This window comes from Panthera onca, chromosome A1 (assembly GCF_046562875.1).
Source record: "Panthera onca isolate mPanOnc1 chromosome A1, mPanOnc1 haplotype 2, whole genome shotgun sequence".
Taxonomy (NCBI): Eukaryota; Metazoa; Chordata; class Mammalia; order Carnivora; family Felidae; genus Panthera; species Panthera onca.
The window spans coordinates 23398198-23421143 of NC_138339.1; positions in this window are offsets into that span (position 1 = coordinate 23398198).

The window sequence follows — 22946 nt, forward strand, 5'->3', positions numbered from 1 at the left end:
TGCTGAATTCTGTGGTTCAGGTTGTGCAGATTGCTGTGTTAATCCTCAGATCAATTTTCTAGGTGTGCAGGATGGTTCAGTGTAGGTCTGGCTGAATTTCATGGATGCTAGACACAGAAAAAACTTCCATGCTGTTCCGCCATCTTGGCTCCCTCTCCTCTGTCTTTGTTTATAATATTGTTCCCCTACCCTACTCATTCTCCTTCAGAAAAAAAAAAAATACTATTTTTGTATCACTTACCACAGTCTAAAACAGTTCCATACTTTTATTGGTTTACTTCTTTATGGCCTTAAAGAGAATAGGTGATTAATGTTTTGGTGAATATATGAGTTAGTGGATAAAATAATAAAATTATGGTTGTTCTTCATCTAAAATGTAGAGTTAGCAAATATTAATTTGGCAGTTTAATACATGTCAATATTCAGTCATATATATTTATGAAGACAATATTGGGAAAATAGGTACTATATTTTGTTTCACGCAATCTATTGGTATTTACTACTGTTGCTTAATGCCTGTGATTATTAGAAAGAAAACCAGGTTTGTATGGGATACCTTCTTTAGCTGATGATCACAATTTAAAAAAAAAAGAATCCCACAGAGCTAATGCTTCTACAATCAAACTGAAATAACTTGGAAGGGATAGAAATGCTAAGACTTTCTATGACCACACCACAACCAATTGTGACATGAATAATGTTAGTCTTCTACATTCTTACTACCTTCTCCATATTCTCCCAGTTCTTAATGCCCTTCTTACCTTGGGTGTCTCCATGCATAATTTTCTGCACTTATATCTGAGTTTCCCTCTACTTTCTCAGCTCTTGCTCCTCAATCTGACAAATAAAATATAACATTAATGGTCCTTTTATTAGAGATTTTGTCATCTCCACAACAGTGTCACAAATCAGTCACTGCACCTAAATGTTTGAAAATACAGCTTAATAATCAAAAGATGAATATATTTGGGCCATCTAGAAAATCTCATGTCATAGAGCATGAGTCTCTTCATTTTTCTAAAGTTATAGAAATTGATGTCTTTCACATTCCAGAATTAAGAAGGAAATATTTGGTGCAGTAGGACATATGCCGACATTATCAGGAAACAGCTTTGTTGTTTAACCAAAAGGTTAATGAGAAGTAAAACTGGATGACTTTTGCATTAGTTTAAGAAAGTGTTGTATATGATGAAGGTTCTCACTAATTACTTTTTATGGATTTACTAAAGGTTCTAATTATTATTGTATTTAAAAAATTTGATTTAGATTATTAGAAATTAAAACTAGATAGGTAGATAGAGATAGATAGATGGATGATAGATAGATAGATAGATAGATAGATAGATATAGATGGATATAGAATCATTCACACTGAAGCAGATCACCTAAACACCTATACAGGTGTTTAGAAATGTAGATAATTCAGAAATTATAAATCATTTAAGGAGATAACTTGTACATCTAATTTAAGAAATGAAGTCATTTTAGCCAATAAGAAGGAACTATTTCTATTTGGGGGATTTGCCTATTTTAGTTCTATGACTCACTAAGCCTATGGATTATATTATCCTATGTGCTGCAGAAAAAAAATAAGAAAATAACTTATTTTGACCATATATAATTTCTCTAGGAAGTAGTTTTTCAACTGGAGAAAAAGTAGACGAACAAAGAAAATGACAAGTAATTTGCAGACCCAGCCATCTTTACAACCCAGCATTTAGCAAGGCTTTAGACCAACTACCAAGTCCTCAACACCTATCTTAATAATATGGGGACATCCCACAAAACATCCACAAAAAGTAAATAAAAGTAAGGATAAAGGATGATGGGACCAAAAGTAATACAACTCTTGGAAAGGTGGCAATTTGACTTTTAGCTTTACCTATCTCTTCCTACCATTGTTTTTGTTTGTTTTGTTTTGAAAACTGATTGAAAAAGAGCTAATAGAAAAAGTGATAAAATAAAGCTATTTGAGAGACTAAAGCGACTTTTGTAAAAATTTTATAAATTTTGTATTTATCATTAAGTTCAGAAAGTTTGTTTTTTATTTTGCTTAAACCTGTAGCCTAATTTAGCTTAATGAAAAACCTCAAAGGATTAGCAAGCTACTGCCCTTACAATTTTTGACCTCCTAGGAGGGATGAGTAATGTAAGAAGTAGCTTTGATGCATAATATAAGAACTAGAGTTTATTGTAATTAAGAATAATGTTGCTATGAGCAATGTTCAATGTTTTCATTTAAAAATAAGTGTGTCCTATTAACCTTGAAAAGTGGATTAAATTAAAATGAATATTTCTTAATCACTATACATTTAACTAAAACTTTAATTAGCTGAGCTCTAATAGTTCAAAACCAATAGATTTTAGAAATAGCCCTCAAATATTCAGCTTGGTTTTCTTCAATATAATAATTTGTATAGGAGTTCATGGAGTTTTCCCCCAAAGCGTTGAAATAGACTAGCTTCTGAGACCAAACAGATACATTTTTTTCTTCGTTTCTAATTAAAATATAAAATCTTTCTGAAAAGAAGAAGAAATTAAAATTACAACGTCACACTGAAAAGCAAACTAGGAGGGTAAAATAATATGTTAAAAACCTTGAGAAGTCTAGGGGTACCTGGGTGGCTCAGTCAGTTAAGCATCCGACTTCAGCTCAGGTCATGGTCTCGTGGCTCATGAGTTCGAGCCCTGCGTCCGGCTCTGTGCTGACAGCTCAGAGCCTGGAGCTGCTTTGGATTCTGTGTCTCCCTCTTCTCTCTGCCCCTCCCACTCACGCTCTGTCTCTCTCTCTCTCAAAAATAAATAAACATTAAAAAAAAAAAAAAACCTTGAGAAGCCTAGATAAAATAAAAATGTTGATCTGCTTATGTATCCATCAGGACAACATGTCTACATGTGAGAATAGGTAACAGATATAAACAAGGGCAGCCTTTGAAAGGGCTGGTGATATGTGTTACTAAGGTAAGTTTAGGAATGAAATGTATATATATACACACACATATATATTATATGTGATATATATTGTTATATGATATATATTTATGATTATTATAATATGTATATACTTATATATACATATAATATTTGAATCAAATTATTTTATTTATACTTCAACATCAGGACTTCCATTTTGCTTCTTACATCAGTTATTCATTAAACTGTTAAAAAGTTTTAAAAACCTGCTTATATAATTAGAGGTCATTACAGCTTTATAGAGAAATTTTAATTGGATTAAAATGCGTCTATAATTAGAACTTAAATTTAAAAAAAAATTTTTAATGTTTATTTTTGAGAGAGAGAGAGAGAGAGAGCACGACCAGGGAGGAGAAGAGAGAGAGAGAGACACAGAATCAGAAGCAGGTTCTGAGCTGTGAGCACATAACCCAATATGGGGCTCGAACTCACGAACCACAAGATCGTGACCTGAGCCGAAGTCGGATGCTCAACTGGCTGAGCCTAGCTCTAAGCACCTAGAACTTAGATTTTTTTTAACAAGTTAAGTTGGAAAAGTAATCCCCATGATATATTCAATAGTATACCAGTATGCAGACCACATAAAGGTAACACGACCACAAAGGAAAGCATACTTCTGACTAATTTTTGGTTGGTAAATATCTGGATAAATGTTAAGTGTAAAAATGTATTTAATGACATTACTAATATGCATATGCAAACGATTTCTTAAAGATGAGTAATCTTTAATGTAATACTTTCATTTGTCTACTACAAACTAATATGCTCTTACTCCTTGTGACTGATAGTAAGAAAAATAATGGTACTCAAGTTGATTGATATAGGTGTACATTTCAAAATAATGGTACCACAATGAAAAATATTACTACTATTATAGAAGTTATTTCTACAAGATCTATATAATTGTGATATGCCTAGACACTAAAAAATACATACATTTTGATTTCATTACAAAATTCTGCTCATTGTGTCACCATACTTTCCCAATGTTCGATCTTTTAACCATATGAAGTTTAAAAAAAACTTTTAAAGCTATTTTAATTATTGTTTGTAATTTTTAGACTTGCATGATTTTTAAATATTTTAAACAAAGTTTTAACTATATATATTCAACAATCTTTGACTTATGTAAACATTTTAGCCTCACTGGCTTCAAGAGGTTTCTCAAACTTATTATGTGCAGGGCTTAGCCTGATCTTTTCATTTGGTAAATGTATTTAGAACTTAGCCTTCTCGAATCATTTCTATTCTTTCCCATCGTACATAAATTCAAATTAAGGGGAAATCATGTGTTGTTTTTCAGTCTCTGGATCTTGCATCCTGTATTATATGTGACATGACACCATGTCATTAAAAATAACGTTGGTGTCAGAAGAATGCAAATGTCAGTATGTTTTTAAAATCTTTTAAATTATAAACACAAGTGACATATGATGAGAAACATTATCTCTGTGTTTGTAAGAGGATGTGCTTGTTTTTGCTGGGTGGTGATTTGCTAAATCATCCTTGGTTGGCTTCTAAGAAGTCATTAAAGTGTTCTAATTCTTATAATTCAGAGATACAATGCCTTTTTCAAAGATTGTGGGTTTTGGTTTCTATAGATCTTGACATTTTGCTAATGCATAAGCACTTTGGAAAGTCAGGTTATGTCAGTTGTACAGATTCACCCTCAAACATGATTGTTGTTACTTTTAACATAATATGTAAACTTAAAAATGTTGAGATAATATATTGCTATTATCCTTTCTTTAAATATTGAACTCAAGGTCAACTCCTTAAGCTGAAATTTCAAAATCCAACAATTATGTAAGTTAGGAGGCAAAACACATTTTATGGGAAATTTGTCACAAACTCAAATGAAACTATGGTTTTGATTTCACTTCATGTGAATATTCACATATTTCACCAGAGAAATTGTTTTTTGATTTGAGTGTGTTCCCTCACATTCCCAGTAAAAGCTCCTGATTCACAGAGTATATGCGATCTTTGAAAATCTACAAAGTTCTTGAACCCAAACCATTTGTCTAAAAAGACTGGATAAGATATTGTGTGCCTATATTAAGATAAAATAGCAAAGCTCTGGAGCAAATAGACTTTATATGTCAAATTAGTTAATTTGATGCATATTTTTATGATAATTTCTTTTAACTTTTTAATTTCTTTAAATTTATTTTTGAGAGACAGAGACAGAGCACAAGTGGGACAAGGGACAGAGAGAGAGGAGACACAGAAGCAGAAGCAGGCTCCAGGCTCTGAGCTGCCAGCACAGAGCTCCACGCAGGGCTCGAACTCACAAAATGCGAAATCATGAGCTGAGCCAAAGTCAGACATTTAACCAACTGAGCCATCCAGGCGCCCCTATAACAAATAATTTCTTAATTTTGGCAGTTTAAAATGAGAACTGTGTCTCTGTTGACATAACATTTCAAGGCTGCTGTAGCAAACAAGCATCTCCTGCTGCATTATGTTTCTAGACTGCAGCCTGTTTGCTGTGCATTTACCAACCCCCGCATCTCTTTTTGTTAGCTGATGATGCAATGGAATAGAGTGTATGAAGGAGGAACATTGATTTCTAAAAACTTCCTCCTGGAAATAATGCTCGTCAGCGTGTGTCCCATCCTCTATGGTAAGAACTAGCTTCATGACTACAGTATATTCTAGAGGGAATGTAGTGCAGTCTGTGATCAGACAGAGTCTGGGATATGGAGAGACATAACTCAAATACCAAAGAGTGAGAGCAGATTTGTGGTGGAGAGCAAAAAGTCTCCACCACAGGTCCTGTTATTAAATTATGCCGTCAACTATTTAAATGTTCTCTTTTAACATTCACATCCAGCATTGTGTTCCACAAGCTACAATTTAAGAATATTCTGTGGGTTTTGCGGCACCCACGTGGCTCAATTGGTTAAGCATCTGACTTCAGCTCAGGTCATGATTTCCGGGTTCCTGAGTTTAAGCCCCTGCATCTTTCTCTCTCTCTTTGTCCCCCCGCCTCACCACTCTCTCCAAATAAATAAATTAAAAGTTTTGAAAAAGAAGAATATTCTTTGTTTTTGTGTTTGTGTGTGTGTTGTTGGCTGTTTAAAGAAATCAGAAAAGTAACATTTTTCTTCCCATTTTACCTAAAGGAGATTAATTGAAAGGTCTCTGTGTGTGCGCTCCCATGTGCATGTGAGTGTGTTTCCTCTTATTGAAGGCATTTGGACTAAATTTGTGGATTTATCTCTGAGATTCCAGGAAACCTCCTTTTTAGATGCAGATTTTACTGAGATTTTACTAGGCTACCTAGGAAAGCAGAATGCACTTAGAATTGAATATTGCATGCAGATACATCAATGGCATATTTGTTAACATATTAATTCATATAGCTAATACTAAATAATTTGTTTTTTAAAAGATGGCTTTTTTTTCTAATTTTTATTTCTCAGTGGCTTGGAATTTGGATTTCTTTCTTTCTTTCTTTCTTTCTTTCTTCATCATATTTTTTCATTTTTATTTTTTGATACCAAGAAACATAATTGTCACGTTCATTACTTATTTGAAAATAAACATATATATATATATATATATATATATATATATATATATACACATTATTTTTCTTTCCCTTCTCTGACCAGAATCTAAACAGATTAGCAGCAAGAAATCAGAGAAGCAGTGAGCAGGAAGAGAGATGAGAGCAGAAGGATCAACCCACATTTAATCAGAGCCAGCTTCCAGCCTGAAGCAGATCCAAGCTGTTTAGGGGGAGAATAATTAATGATCTATCAAGTTCAGAGTTTTGAATAATATCTTAGTATGAGCATTCTAATTACTGAATTGGGACTGCTTTATGATTTAAAGTTGCTGGAAGGTGTCTGACTTCTAGTTATAGAAATATCAAACACCAAACCACTTACAAAGAATTTGAAAATCATATATCATACATGCATAAATGTATATGCATATGTGTGCACGTATATATGCACCGGAGAACGATTAACTGAGAAAATCTGAAAGATCCTGGAATTATTTCCCTGTAAAACACTATAGAAACAGGGAAGCCAAGAAGAATGTAGCAGGAAAGATTGAGAAACTGAGCAGATTCTCTGAATATTGTGTGTATTGCAAAATTAGTATTAATCTTTCAGGTTCACTAAGAAGTAGTTTTGGTAGACACCTCAGACTTTCAGTTCATACACTTAAAGATTAAAGCTTAAAGTAAAGGCAAAGAAACAAAAAGCCTTAGATTTAAATCAGCTCAAAACTTCAATGGTATAACTAGCCTTCCTGCCACCAAGAATCAAACGTAATCAACTCTGGAAAATGATAGCTTACACTCTGGTTATCTTTAAGGATTTGCTTATCATGCATGTATTTCAGTCAAAAACTACTGAGCATAGTGTCAAACAATAACAAGTAAGTGAATACCAAATGAAATGTTAGAAAATAGAAACAAATTCATTTGATTCCAAGATTTAGGGATTGGCATATATGGTCTTTGAAAGAATAAAAAAAAAAAAACTGATTATATATTCTAGAAAATGAGGATGATCGAGGCACCTGCATGGCTCTGTAGGTTAAGAGTCCAACTCTTGGTTTTGTCTCAGGTCATGATTTCTCGGGTTTGTGAGTTCAAGCCCCACGTCAGGCTCTGCAGTGTGGAGCTTGCCTGGGATTCTCTCTCTCTCCCCCTGTCTCTCTTTCCCTCCCCTACTTGTGCTGTCTCTGTCTCTCTCAAGATAAATACATAAACGTTAAAAAATAAATAAATAAATAAATAAATAAATGGAGAATGATTTTTTTTTTAATTTTTAACGTTTATTTATTTTTGAGAGACAGAGCATTAGCAGGGGAGGGGCAGAGAGAGGCAGACACAGAATCCAAAGCAGTCTCCAGGCTCTGAGCTGTCAGCACAGAGTCCAACCTGGGGCTCGAACCCACAAACTGTGAGATCATAACCTGAGCCGAAATTGGATGCTTAACTGACTGAGCCACCCAGGTGCCCCAAAAGAATGATTATTTTAATAATGTTTACAATAGCCTTAACCTGGACATGACTCCAATGTGCATTAAGAAGAATGTATATACTATTTATGATATATTCATACAATTGATTAAATAAAATTGAAAATAAAATGATTCTCTATGAGACAACATGATAAAAGATTACACATATAAAATCTAGTGAAACAGGGCGGCCACAAATGAGTACCTTAAGGTATGATTTCAGTTACGTAACATTTTTTAAAAGGACACAACAATTCTATGGTCGTAGAGATTAATATAGTGATCAGTGAATGGAAAGATATGCACCCCCCCAAATAAATATGTCCCCTATCTAATCTCTGCAACCTGTGAATGTAGTCTTAACCTGAAAAAGGATCTTTTAAGATATAATTAAATCAAGAATCTAGAGATGAGATCAACATCATTATCCAGATAGGCCCTAAATCCCAGAATAAACATCTATGTAAGAGAAACATTAAGAAGAAACACATTGACGCAAAAGTGAAAGTGGAGGAAGCTATTGGAGTTATACAGCCGTAAGCCAAGGAATGTCAGGGGTCACCAGGCTGGGAGAGCCAAAGAAAGGTATCTCTTCTAGGCTTTTGAGGGAGTGAAGCCCTTCTGACATCTTGATTTCAGACTGCTGACCTCAAGATGTCTTCATTTTAAGAAAACTCTTCGTACATGTATTAGTGATAAACTTTTCTATTGCTATACTTTTAAAAGTTTACTACAAAACAAGTATCTTTGATAATAAAAGGCAAGACAATGGATTAGATGAGGGAAGCTCATTATTCTCTTTAACATGTCTCTGCATTTTCAACAAAATGGCTATAGAACATAGAACCCTATTCAGATGGTTTTCAAATGAATACAGTCCTATACACAGAGTGAACTAAATTTATAAAAATGGAGAACAGATGAAATACATGTGTTTCTTTCTTCTGGCATCTGATATTTTGAATGCACTTCAGAATCAGTTTATAATAGCTATTGTCAACAAGGCTTCTGTACAAAAAGATGAGGAGAAAATTGACTCAATTCAATTCCTCAAACTGCACAAGCTTATTCTAACCCAAGCTGAGGTAGCTACCTTTGATCCACTAGTAGATTATGGCATCATCTCCTGACTATGTTACTATTAATTTTACTCAAAAACCCAGTCCAGGACCAAAGTTTTACATAAAGGACTCATATTCTAATATTTGCAATGAATAAAGTCAATCCTAGAATGGTACAAAAATTCCCTCTGCACATTAATACAAACAGGAATGAACAGTTCTGACTGTAGAAATAACATATTCTTTTCATCAGGGATAGAGACACTCCATGTAGAATATTCTTGCATTTTAGGCCATATAAAAACTTGAGGTTTGATATCACAAAGCATATGTTTTTATATAATATATGCTATGGAATTCGGTAATTGTTTTGCTTTATTTGATTTCATGACTGGCCTATGACAAATTGTAAAGTGATAGGGGCGCCTGGGTGGCGCAGTCGGTTAAACGTCCGACTTCAGCCAGGTCACGATCTCACGGTCCGTGAGTTCGAGCCCCGCGTCAGGCTCTGGGCTGATGGCTCAGAGCCTGGAGCCTGTTTCCGATTCTGTGTCTCCCTCTCTCTCTGTCCCTCCCCCGTTCATGCTCTGTCTCTCTCTGTCCCACAAATAAATAAAAAAAAAAAAACGTTGAAAAAAAAAAATTTAAAAAAAAAAAAATTGTAAAGTGATAATGATGAGGATGGTGATGATGGTAATAACTTAATTTTATATGAGTCATAAAATTGTATCCCTTTTTTTTCCTCTGTAATTAAGGGAAAATCCTCTAAATTAATATGTATTCTTTCAGTTGTGAGGTATTATTTAGAACAGGAAACTTTTACAACAGGAAAGAGAAACTATATTATTGAAAGCCTCTTCCTCTTCACTGTCTGTCCTTCTACAACATACAGGACTTCAGTTTCTTCAAGGGCATAGATCTTTCCCTGTGCTTAGTGGTAGATTTGATTTCTGTTACCATGGTTGAATTGCAGGTTATCAATTATTTATTCATGTATTTATTTATTTATTTATTTATTTATTTAGAGATATGGGGTTAAATATTTGAATTATAATTAACAGTATGTCTTACAACATAGAGTTGCTGTATGAACAAGCAATTCCATTCCTAAGTATACACCCAAGAGAAATGAAAATATGTGGCCACAAGGAAACATGTACACAAATGTTTATAGCAGCATTATTCATAATATCAAAAAAATGGACACATTGCATATGTCTACTAATTAATGAATGTATAATGGTATAAACATGGTATAAACATGCAATGGAATATTATTCATCCATAAAAGAAAATGAAGTATGGACACATGCTATACTATGATGAGCCTTGAAAGTATTATAGTAAGTGAAAAAGCCAGACACCAAATATATCATATTTTATAATCCCACTTATATGAAGTGTCCAGAGTAGACAAATTCATAGAGACAGAAGGTATGATAATGTTTGTTATGGGCTGGAGAGAAGAGAAGGGGAATATTGGAGGGACTTAAAATGTATAGGACCTTATAATGGGTCATACCCATTCTTTTTGAGGTCAACAAAATATCCTGGAATTAGACAATGGTGATGAATGTGTCGCCCTGTGAATATATTAGAAAACACTAAATTGCTCACTTCTAAAAGATGAACTTTGTGGTATGTGAGTTATGTCTCAAAAGAGCTGTTATTTCCTTTTTAGATAATTTAATTTTATAAGAACTCTTTGTAAGTTCCTCGAACAAAATGTATCTTCTTATTTACTTTCTATTGCACAGATTAGTGCATTTTCTTCATAAAATAAAACATTTAAAATATGTTAATACATTTTTTTTTGCATTGGCCTTTTTATATGACCTTTGAATATACTTTTCAGTGGAAGTTAGAATTCTTACACTTTAGTGCGTTCCTCAGTATTTCTGTTTTAGTTTTCCAGTATCTTCATGATCATTACTGGGATGATCTTGAGATTCATGGTTACAGTGTGTTGAGCTATTGCAAAATTTAGTTGTTGTTTGCTAATCTCTCTGTATGAACTATTTTTTTTCCTGAAAACTCCATTTAATGTAGGTTGCCTTATTATACAAACACCTTAAATTAAAAATAAAATACTGTAGTTCTGCGTGTTTAAGTAAGTCACCCATTGTCAGCCAGTTAGTAGAGGAGTGAATCCAGATGAATTTGATATCAGAACATAAATTCTGAAAACTCTTCCTATTATGTCTACAGAGTAAATTAACATGAGACATATAAGACATACACAGACATCTGTGTAGTCCATGAATTTTGCAATATTTAATTTAAAATCTATCTTTTATTCTGCAGTCCCTGGGTGGCTCAGTTGGTTCAGTGTCCAACTTTTGATTTCAGCTTAGGTCATAATCTCACTGTTTGTGGGATCAAGTCCCACTTCGAGCTCTATGCTATCAGCGCAGAGCTTGCTTGGGATTCTCTGTCTCTACCTCTCTCTCTGCAACTCCCAGTCCGGTGCTCCCCGTCCCTCTCAAAATAAATAAATAAACATTAAAACATAATAAAAATTTTATTCTTCAGAAATACAATATTAAGTATCTTGTTAGATTATTAGTCAATGTATTTGAACCATTATCTCTAAAAAGAAGATTACCGTTCTTAAAAAATCAGATTGCTTAAACAGAACATCTCCAACAATTTGACCAATTTCAAACAACCAGTCCAGTGTAAGTTAAAGTCATAGTCAAGTGTCTCTGAGTTACCGAAATAAATGACAGCTGTTCTTTCTGCTTGTGATCAGCCATGGCAGTGGCAGTAGAAGTGTTCAAAATGCAATTGCTAATTCAGGAAAAATGTATCACTAGGTAGCTTACAGGACGCAACAGAAGAAAAAGCAATTAAAGATTGCTGGAAATAATTTTCAGAAGTTTTCTGTATTCAATTTCAGTAGAAAAAGGAGTGTAGTTAACATTGGTTTTTGTCTTATTTAGAAATAATTTATTACAGGGAGCAGAGTTTAAACAAAACAGGTCAAGAAGTATGTGATCCCCCTGAATAACAAGACAATTGTTTCTAAGTTCTTTTGGAATATGAAATAATTTTCGTCTGTAATTTGACATCCAGTAAAGAGTTATTTCTAAAATATGCAATACATATATATAATTCCCAGAAATACTAAAATTTGGTGATTTTCTCGGCAGCCAAACAAGAAAGGCAGTATTATCTCCTCAACTCAAAAGAATTTTGCTCAAAGGTAGTCAAATTATAGCAAGCTAGGCAACGTGGAGAGCTGCCATGACTCAGATTTAAAACATAAAAGTAGAGTTTATACCTAAGAGACCCAATTGCCATATATGACCTATGTATGGCTAAGCATTTTTACTTTTCCAATATAAATATAAATAAATATATACACATATATATGTATGTATATGTATGTATGTATAATGGAATTATAAATGTAATTATATATATAATATATAAATGTTATATATACAGTATATATATACATATATATGTGTATATATATATATATATATATATATATATATAACCAGATTTAATTAGATCACTTTTGTTTTTATAGTATTGTGATATGGTTGTTGGCATACCTATTTAGATAACTTTCTTATTATTTCCAAAGATCAAAGTCCTAAACAAGAAGTGTAGAATTGTTGGATCAAATAACACAACATATGTTTCGGCTTTTGATAAAAATTAAGCTGTACTAAAACTTCAATACTGATTTGCATTCTGTTCTGCAGTGTACGAGATTTCCTGTTCCATCACAATATCGTTAAACTTTGGTGTTAACGTTAGCCAATTTGTTAGTGACAAATAGCCTTTACTATTATCTTCATAGCTTTTGCCTTGAATCCTACAAAACTACAGGTTTTGTGTATATTTATTGAATTTTCATATTCTCTTTTTTAGGTTTGTGAATTGCTTCCACCATTTTATTAACAGATTGGTGTTTCATTGCCTCTTTTTTGTTTGTTTGGCAGCATGCTAAAGTGTAAGAGAATGGACTTTGGTATTAGAGAGTTATTAGATCAAATGCCAGCTCAGTTAATAGGTGTCTTTGAACATGATAATGCATGCCACTAAGGCTTCAGTACCCCTTCAGATAATAGTATTGATAAGTAAAAAATAAAGATACTAACAGAAATGACTAAGGCATTGTATCCAGGTAGGTACGAATATCTCATAGCGTATCAAAGCAAATTCTTTCCATGATGGTCAGTGAGGCTGAGCATCTTTTCATGTGTCTATTGGCCACCTGCATGTGTTCTTTGGAAAATGGCTATTCATGTCTTCTGCCCGTTTCTTATTGGATTATTAATTTTTGGTGTGCGGTGTTTTGTAAGTTCTTTATATATTTTGGATACTATATTTATGAAAATATAAATTATATGTATATGTATATGTATACATGTCTCACTTCTTCTTTATCCATTCATCAGTCAGTGGAAATTTGGGCTCTTTCCATAATTCGGTTATTGTTGATAATGCTGCTATAATCATCGGGGTGCACGTGTCCCTTCGAATCAGTACTTTTGTATCTTTTGGATAAACTCCTAGTAGCGAAATTGATGGATCACAGGATAGTTCTAGTTTTAACTTTTTGAGTAATATTGATACTGTTTTCCAGAGTGATTGTACCAGTTTGCATCCCCACAATATAAGAGGGTTCCCCTTTCTCTGCATCCTCACCAACATCTGTTGTTTCCTGTGTTAATTTTAGCTACTCTGACAAATGTGAGGTGGTATCTCGTTGCAGTTTTGATTTGTATTTCACTGATGATGAGTGATGTTGAGCATCTTTTCATGTGTCTGTTAGCCATCTGTATGTCTGAAAAGAATAATTTTTTAAACAATTTTCTTAGCAATATAAGAATTTGTGACTTTACTCACAAGTGGCATCATGTAATATCACATTCTAAAATACCTTGCGCATGTTATATTTTATTTAAATTTTAATCAAATTTAAGACCCCAGAGAAAGCAAACGATTTACATATACAAATATGTTTGCCATAATTAATCAGCAAACAAACTTATTTATCTCTTGGAATGGATCAGGGTGAAGAAACGATAAGAATGGAGGGTTTTAAATGACTCTTGTCACCCACAAATTCCCTTAAAGTGATATGTAGCAGCTAAAGATACAGGAATTAGAGCAATTATGACAGAACACTTTCAAAGATCCTTTGTGAAACTGAGCATAAGCAGAATTGTTCTGGGGCATTAGAGACATGTGACTGACAGTGTGGGGACCTTCGTGGAACCTAATGCTTCTCTAGGCTCCAAAGAAATTTGGGAACAATCAGAAATTCTAACCATTGAATAAATATAAGACTCTCCTCACGGGTTGTGTCCACCAAACAATTCACTCAGTGTGTTGTAAAAGCAGATAGGGATAAGTAGCTATGAAGTGATGACTGCAGGTTAAAGTTTTGGCCCCTTGGAGCTTCTCATTAATAACTGCCTAAGGGGGCAGATGTGTTGGAGGAACTATTCAGCTGGCAGACATTTAGTTTACAATGTTTTTTTTAAAGGTAATTCTGTATGCAATATTACCTATTCTTTCTTTTATACTGTATGTTGTTATACTCTCCACATTTAAAGCCAATAGAAAGTCACTTACATTTTTTTCAATATATCTGTAACTTTATCCATTTTTATTAAACATTGGATTGATCTGTGGTTTATTTCATTATGAGGAGGGAAAACGTATACTATGGTTGAAAAATCAGGTGAAAATGAATGTAAAAGAACTCGTTGAGAATGATTCTGACTCCGACATGGTATTTAATGTCAGCAGAAGGTGAATCAATGTAAAAAAGGCAAGAAGATTAGCAATGGGACCAAACAAATCTGACAGTGTCCTGGGTGATCCGTGATACCTTGGAGGTATCCTATACAAAGACAAAAAAATTCACAGTATCTTCCTGTTTCTGATCCTGCCTGTGTTCATTTTAGCCAAGACAACATGTCCTACTCATGTCCTACTAACCCAGGCCATGAAAACACATCTCTAATTAAGGTATCAAACAAAGTTATTAATGGAGCAGTTAGGACAAGCTGACATTTCTCTGCCAAACACTTTCCTCCACAATGTGCCCCATCTCAGTTAAAGAACACTTGACCTTTGATTCCTTTGGTTTTCTTCATTCCCTACATTCATTCCACCAGCAAATACTGTTTGTTCTCTCTTCAAAATATACCGATGCTTGAACACTTCTTACGACATGCATTGTTACCACCTTGTCCAAGCTACTGTAATAACCTTTAATCTCACCTCCTCAGGTCTTTATCCCTTTACATTCTACTTAACATAAACAAGTAGAGTGAACCTTTCAAAATGTAAACCACATCAGTCTATCCCATGCTTTAACCTGTCCGTGGTTTTCTGTCCATAGTGAACTAATCTAAATTATCTGACCAACCCAGGAATCCTTCCAGGATCTGACCCACAGCCAGATGGGTTCCATCTTTGCTTCTTGTACTACACTATTCTCTCTCTTGCTCACTAGAAGCCAGCTGTCCTGGCCACCTTGCTTCATCCTCATTGCCAGGTACGCTCCACCTAATGGACTTTGATCCTGTAGCCCATGTACTTAGAAAGCTATTTCCTCAAGAGACCTAGAGAGCTTCACCACTCTAAGATCTGGACCAATTTTGCCTTTTGAATAAAACCATCTCTTTCTATGTATTTAAAACTGAATGCCCTTCTTGCAACAATAGACTCCCCAATCCTCCCACATGCTTAATTTTATTTCATAATAATTTTATATAAGTCACTTGTTTTTCAGAATCATGTGTCTGATTCTAAAAGAATACAAGGTACACAATGGCAATGTTTTTTCCCATTTTGTTCTGTGATATATTTCTGAGGCCTAGAACAATATTAAATTGGACCCGATAAGTATTTGTCAAATGAAAATAATAATAACAGCTAACAGTTTTATAGTTCTTAATATGTGTTAGGCCTTGTTGCAAGTGCTTTACACATATTAGCTCATTTAAAATTAATGAATCTTTTGAACCAGTGAGTCAATGAATAAATATTTTTGTGCATTTTAAGCTTTAATCAAATTGTAAAGTCTCAGTATCTAAAGTTATATATTATCCTTCATTTTATAAATATAAATGAGACTTTGTTTCATGAACGCACAAATGTACCATTTTAATCATTAGTTCCGACATAAGTACTTTGTTACAACTATTCACTATGGGAATGTTTTATTTTAGCGTAAAAATATATTTCAAAGTAAATGAAAGGAACGAGTAATATTGTTATAACACATTTCCTTCTGCTTTGATAACAAAGATAAACATTATAGTTCCATTCTTGTGACATGTTTCTCATGATCCTTATCATAAGCACAGGCAAACGAAGTAATCATGATCTGAACCATAACCTGAGGGTAACTGTGGCAGAGGAAAGGGGGAACAAGAGAAGGATGTACTTACTCTGTCTTCAAGTTTATGGCGACGATGTCACAAATTTTAGCATTCATATTTCATTGCCAGTGTAAGTTGTGTGGCCACATCTGACCTCAGGGAGGTGGGGAAGTGTTATCCTGCCACACACCCAGAGGGAGTAAGATTGGACCGCTTGAGGTTAGTGCTAATTCTTACAATAAAGCATATTTTCAAAAATCAAATAAACTAGTTTGACCTACTTATGATGTTTTAAAGGATCAATTCATAACCAAGTCATTATTTTCACATGAACTTCATTTTCTGATAAGTAATATTTATTGTGAAATAAGACTTTATCACATACTTTATGACGTGAATGAAATGTTTTAGTTGGTGTTTTTTTTTAGTTTATTTATTTATTTTGAAAGAGAGAGAGAATCCCAGCAAACCCCACACCGTCAACAGAGTCCGATGGGGAACTTGATCTCACAAGCACTGAGATCATGACCTGAGCCACCCTCAGCCACTTAACCCACTGAGCCACCCCGGCACCCCATGTTGGTTGTTTCTACATCAGAGTCAGGACCAAGAAAACCGTCACATCAATACTATATCACATTTTAAAGAGTATGCCTTGTTTTTGAAAGAACTAAGTAGTAAGTTCAAGGACAAGAGGATTTGTTTAAAACAGCTTTTATATATTAGCTAGATAGATGACAGATAATAGATATGACCTTTTATATAAGGTATATTTGAAAGCACACAAAAGAGTCCAATTATATTTGCTGAATTTTGGTGTCGTATTTTACAATGTTAGTTGACAGAGTTTATGGAGTAGTCACTTCTTGAGGTGTTTTGGTTTGTTTTTTGCTTTTATATCTTTTTTAGAGAGAGTGAGATTGAAAGTGGTGGAGAGAGGCAGAGAGAGAGAGAGAGAGAGAGCGAGAGAGAGAGAGAGAGAGAGAGCGAGAGAGAGAGAGAGAGAGAGAGAGAGAGAAAGAGAGAGAATCTTAAGCTGGCTCCACGCTCGGTGTGGAGCCTGACACAGGGCTTGGTCCCACAACCGTGGAATTATGACCTGAGCCGAAATCAAGAGTTCGATGCTCAACAGACTGAGCCACCCAGGTGTCCTTGGAGTAGTCACTTTTAATAAATACTTTTGCTTGAACATTTAAAAATATTATACTTGTTTTTAAGTTGTACATAATATCTGAAATAATGTTATCTTACTTGGATGGGTTTCCTGAATTATAATTCTTTCATTATGAGGAGGACAACAGAACCTAGTATATATTGATTTGAAGTAGGAAGCTATAAGTCAGTCTCTGAAATCTTTCTTCCTGTGTACATGAATTCAGAAAGGGAAAAAAAAATCACATTATGAAAGCAGATAATATGAAACAAAGAAAAGGAAGGAAATTATAAGGTGTACAACTTAGGGGCACCTAGTCAGTATCTTTTCCTGAAGTCTACTGCATGCTGTACTGCTTACTGAATATAATTTATTATAAATGTAACCTAAAATTTGTAGCCAGAGCACTTGAAAAATAATTTTTGCAAACAAAAAAACAAACAAACAAAAATAGAAAACCATAATAAATTTTAAGATCTGTGTTTGCACTAAGGAAAAGTCTTACTTTCTTTCAAAATGTATATCCCAATCTAGAGGAAGCATTATTCATTATTTTCAATTATGTCTACAAATTAATAGAGTTAAGCACTCTGTATTCAGCCACCATGAAAGATTTATGATTTTTTCCCAAGAGTTAATTTTATTTAATTCAAAGAAATGACCTCTCTTAATTTATTTCCTGCTTTTCATATTCTGAAACATTAATTTAAAAAGTTAAACCACATTTAAACTATTGAGAGATAAAATAAATTACATGTGTAAGATAGAGTAGAAGGAAAAAATAAAATGTAATAGCCAAAAATGTGAATATTTCAACAATGTCCATATCAGAGTTTAGTGAAGAATGACCTGGTTTTAAAAAGATGATGTATAGAAAAAAATGATGTAGCACACTATGCATACATACATGTCTCCAATATTTTTAAATTTTATGAAGTATAGATAATTATGAAACATAATAAACAGTAACTGTACCCTATGATGTCTATATTAAATATGTTGAAATAAAAACCACTGAATATAAGCAGAAGGAAACAAAAAAAACTTCAAAACACTAATGGAAAATAATGAAACTCTCTCCAGAATAAAACGATTTTTGTTCAAAAATGCTTATGTCACAATTTTAATATATTTCAATGCCTTGGTCAATTTTCCAAGTCGGTTCCTTTATGTCATTATTTTACAGAATAAAGCAATAGCATTTTAGTTTCCTCTGAATGGGATTTATGGATAATAATTTCTCAGACCAATATTCTCCTCTTTACAAAATAACTCATTAACCCAAGGTGTTCAGGCTATCAATTTCTCTGAGGTTAGAGACCATAAGTCATTTGGATTTCAGTTTTCTATTTTAGATATGAATTCTGAATTTTCACCTTTAGCCATGGTGGGATTCTTTCCATTTGTCAAATATGCATGTTCCTCACTACCAGGTCTTGTGGGAAGATTTCTTCCCCTGACTTCTTTTTTAGGACAAACCTCACTGTCTGCCAATCAATGATGTATTTGTGTCTCAGAGGTTTATGCATTAGATCTTCTCTTGTTCTTACTAAACTTCCTGTGATGATCCCACCCAGTAACTGTATGATGGTGTAATCCCGCTCCTGTATTTAGCCAGATGTCTTGTGAAACCAAGATGTCTTGGTTTATAGTGTCATGGTTTGAACTGTCACTTGAATGTCCCCCAGGTCTCTCAAGCTTAACATGTTCAAACCTCAGCTTATCATATTTTCTCATACATCTCTATTTTTCCTATCCAAATTTATATTACACCAGCCTTACTGGGTATCAACTTTAAATTATCCCTCTTTATTTTCTCATTCTCTTCCAACCAATTATAAAGCTGTTTTGATTTGATTTCTTCTTATCTCTTAAATACGGCCACTTCTTTTCATATCTACTGCCTTATGCCCTCTATTACCACTTTTAACTATATTACCATTCCCTGAAATTAAGAAAATTTTAGATAAATGATTTTTTCAGAGATATTTATTCTTTAAAGACCTAAACTTAAGAAAATGAGATTATAAAATTAACTTAAAAGATATAGGTGGCATTTTATACTATCTATTTAATCCTGCTAGTAGAAAAATAAATCTCCAACACTCTAATATGAATAATCTTGAATAGAGAACATAAAGTAACATATATTTTGCCAGTATGCCAGTCACTCACACAGGAAAAGGAGGCATTTTTGTGCAATTATGTTGTACTTATTAACTATATTGAGACCAGCCTGGGTGTGTGTAAGAAGAAAATACCCATGAAATATAGGCATAATGGGAAAAGGGAGGAACCTGGAATAATAAAGAAAAGGGACAAATGGTTGGCATTCACTCATTTGTGTAATGGCATTGCTTGCATTTCTTGAAGTGGAACAATTTCTTCTCTTTTCTCTTTAATACCTTGATGAGGTGATTGTAAACAGTAAGAAAATTCACTCTAAAATGTCATCAAAGTGCATTTTGCAGTTTACTCTGACCAGATAATAATGTTCTGTTAATATATCTGCATTTAATCTGTATAGAACCTTGTCTTTTCCTCCACCATGTTAGCTTTTAATTCAATGTACTATAAATTGTTGACTTAATTAATGTTTATTTCATAGGCCTATGTTGTTTTAAAGCTTATATTTTTCTCAATATCTGTAAAGTTAGTTTGAGTTACAAATAATGTACTGATTTTTAAAGTGTTCAAACCTCTTGCTTGGAAGTCCACATGCCAAGCTTGTGGTGAAGTCTATTTTCTTTCTTGAAACCGTCAACTATACCTAAAACCAGCCCCTCAATGTGAATCTTTTTCCTTGATTTCAAATAACTCTGGCTCAGTTTCCACTATAATCATTTATATTTGTCTAAGACACTGTCAAATTAGAAACAAGGCCACAAGAACCTAGGATTTGTCCCTGCTATTCCCATAATTAATTCTTTTTTTAAAGAATGGAAGGAAAGAAATCTCACAAGGCTTCTTTCTGAGAATAAATCCTTATTCTTTTATTAGAGTATAATTGACACATAATGTTATCTTAGTTCCAAGTGTACAATGTACAAGTGAATCCAACTACTCTGTAGGTCATCCTCTGCTCACCAAAGTGTAGCTGCCATCTGTCACCATGCAACAGTATTACAGTATCATTAACTATATTCCCACCGCTTTCCCTTTTTTTTTTTTTCTGTGACTAATTCATTCAATAACTGTAAGCCTGTATCTCCCAATTCCCTTCACCCATTTTGCCTATCCCCTCTCCCCACCACCTCCCACTGGCAGCCATCAGTTTGTTCCTTGTATTTATAGGTCTGATTCTGCTTTTTTTTTTACTCACTTATTTTGTTTTTCAGATCCCACATATGAATGAAATCATATGGTGCTTGTCTTTCTTGGTCTGATTTACTTCACTTGGCATAATACCATCTAGGTTCTCTAGGTCGTCCATGTTGTCACAAATGGCAAGATCTCATCCTTTTCTGTGACTGTGTAGTATTCTATCATGTGTATATGTGTGTATACACAGTGTGTGTGTATATATGTACACACAATGCATATGTAATGTACACATATATAATACATTATGTGTACAAATCTTACATATACACATGTGTGCATATCTCACATCGTCCTTATCCATTCATCTACAGATGAACACTTGAGTTGCTTCCATATCATGACTATTGTAAATAATGCTGCAATAAACATAGGTATACATATAACTTTTCAGATTATTATTTTCATTTTCTTTGGGCAAACACCCAGCAGTAGAATTATTGGACAGTATGGCATATCATTTTAATTTTTTGAGGAAATCCCATACTATTTTCTACAGTGGTTGCACCAATTTGCATTGCCATCAGTTGTGCACAAGGGTTCCTTTTTTACCACATTCTTGCTTACACTTGTTATTGCTTATCTTTTTTTTTTTTATTTTAACCATTCTGACAGGTGTAGGGTGATATCTCATTATGGTTTTGATTTGTATTTCTCTAATGATTAGTGATGTTGAGCATCTTTTCATATGTTTGCTCTGTCTATATGTCTTCTTTGGCAAAATGTCTATTCAGGCCCTATGCCCATTTTTAAATAGGATTGTTTGTGGGTTTGTTTTGTTTGTTTGTTTGTTTGTTTGTTTGTTTTGTTGGTGTTGAGTTGTATAACTTCTTTATGTATTTTGGATGTTAACCTCTTATCGGATATATCATTTGCAAATATCCTTTCTGAGAATAAATCTTAGTCCCCAGTTTTTAAACAATAAATCATAAGAGATCTTAGCACAGTTTATTGTGGTTTATCAAGTGATGGTGATCTTACTCCCTCAGTGGCATACCCATGAAAGAAGCCCCAAATTAAAAATCATTCAGGACACTGAGGCTACATAGCTCCTTACTTTAAAAATACATGGAAGATCAAAACTTAGAAAGCTTGTCCATCATGTCAGTGAGACAGTATTGGCTGCCTACCATTATACTGTGCCCAGACCTCAGGTTGATTCATCAGGCATCTGGGTGGTAAGGTTAAGCCTGATTCACTTGATAACAATCCTCTTTTCTTTTGATGCGCTTAATCTTAGAAGCGGTGGTTAGAAGACAAATCTTCATGTTTGTGATTGCCAACCATTTCAGCTGGGCCATCTAAAATCTTTGGACAATATCCAGTAACCTTAAATTACAAACTGAAAAGATATAGAGTCTTAATGATTCTCTTTCCGGGAGGATCCTAGAACTCTGTGAGAATTAACCTACCCTTTCACAACCATCCTCGAACTCTAAAAATCAAGGTGTTTGAATAGTGTAGCATTTTGTAAAAACAAAAAAACAAAACAACAGAAAAAACAACAACAACAACAATGTGTTAGGGGGGAAAGTGCAAAGAAGGACAACTGAAAAGAATGTTAAGAACATTACAAATTTCCTCTGTTAACTCGACTTACTGTGGTGGCTATTTTGCGACAAAGTATCTGTGAACTTTGGCACTGAAGAAACCTAAATGAGTGCATACATGCACACATGCATACAAATCTTCACTTGCATGTTTCCCTTATTTATAGGTTCAATAGAATTTATAACTCCTCAAATATAAGAAAAGTTCACAAATTATTTTTTTTGCTAAAAAGAGGAAACTACATATGTCAGACTAAAATTCTGTGTATGATATTTTATAAAGAACATATAGCACCCAAAGAAGTATATATACATTTTTTTGATGTAAAAACTGAATACATGTGTTTGGAGAAATCAAGTGAGTATATGAAAATGAGAGTATCATGTCAAAGTAATTATTTACATTTAAAATCCTTCAAACACACTATGGGACAAGTAAAGTCCTTACAGAAGAAAATTCTGTGTATTTTACTCAAAAATACTATGCACTGAAAAAAATGTCAAGGTTTCTAATATTCTAACTATATAACGTTTAAGAAAG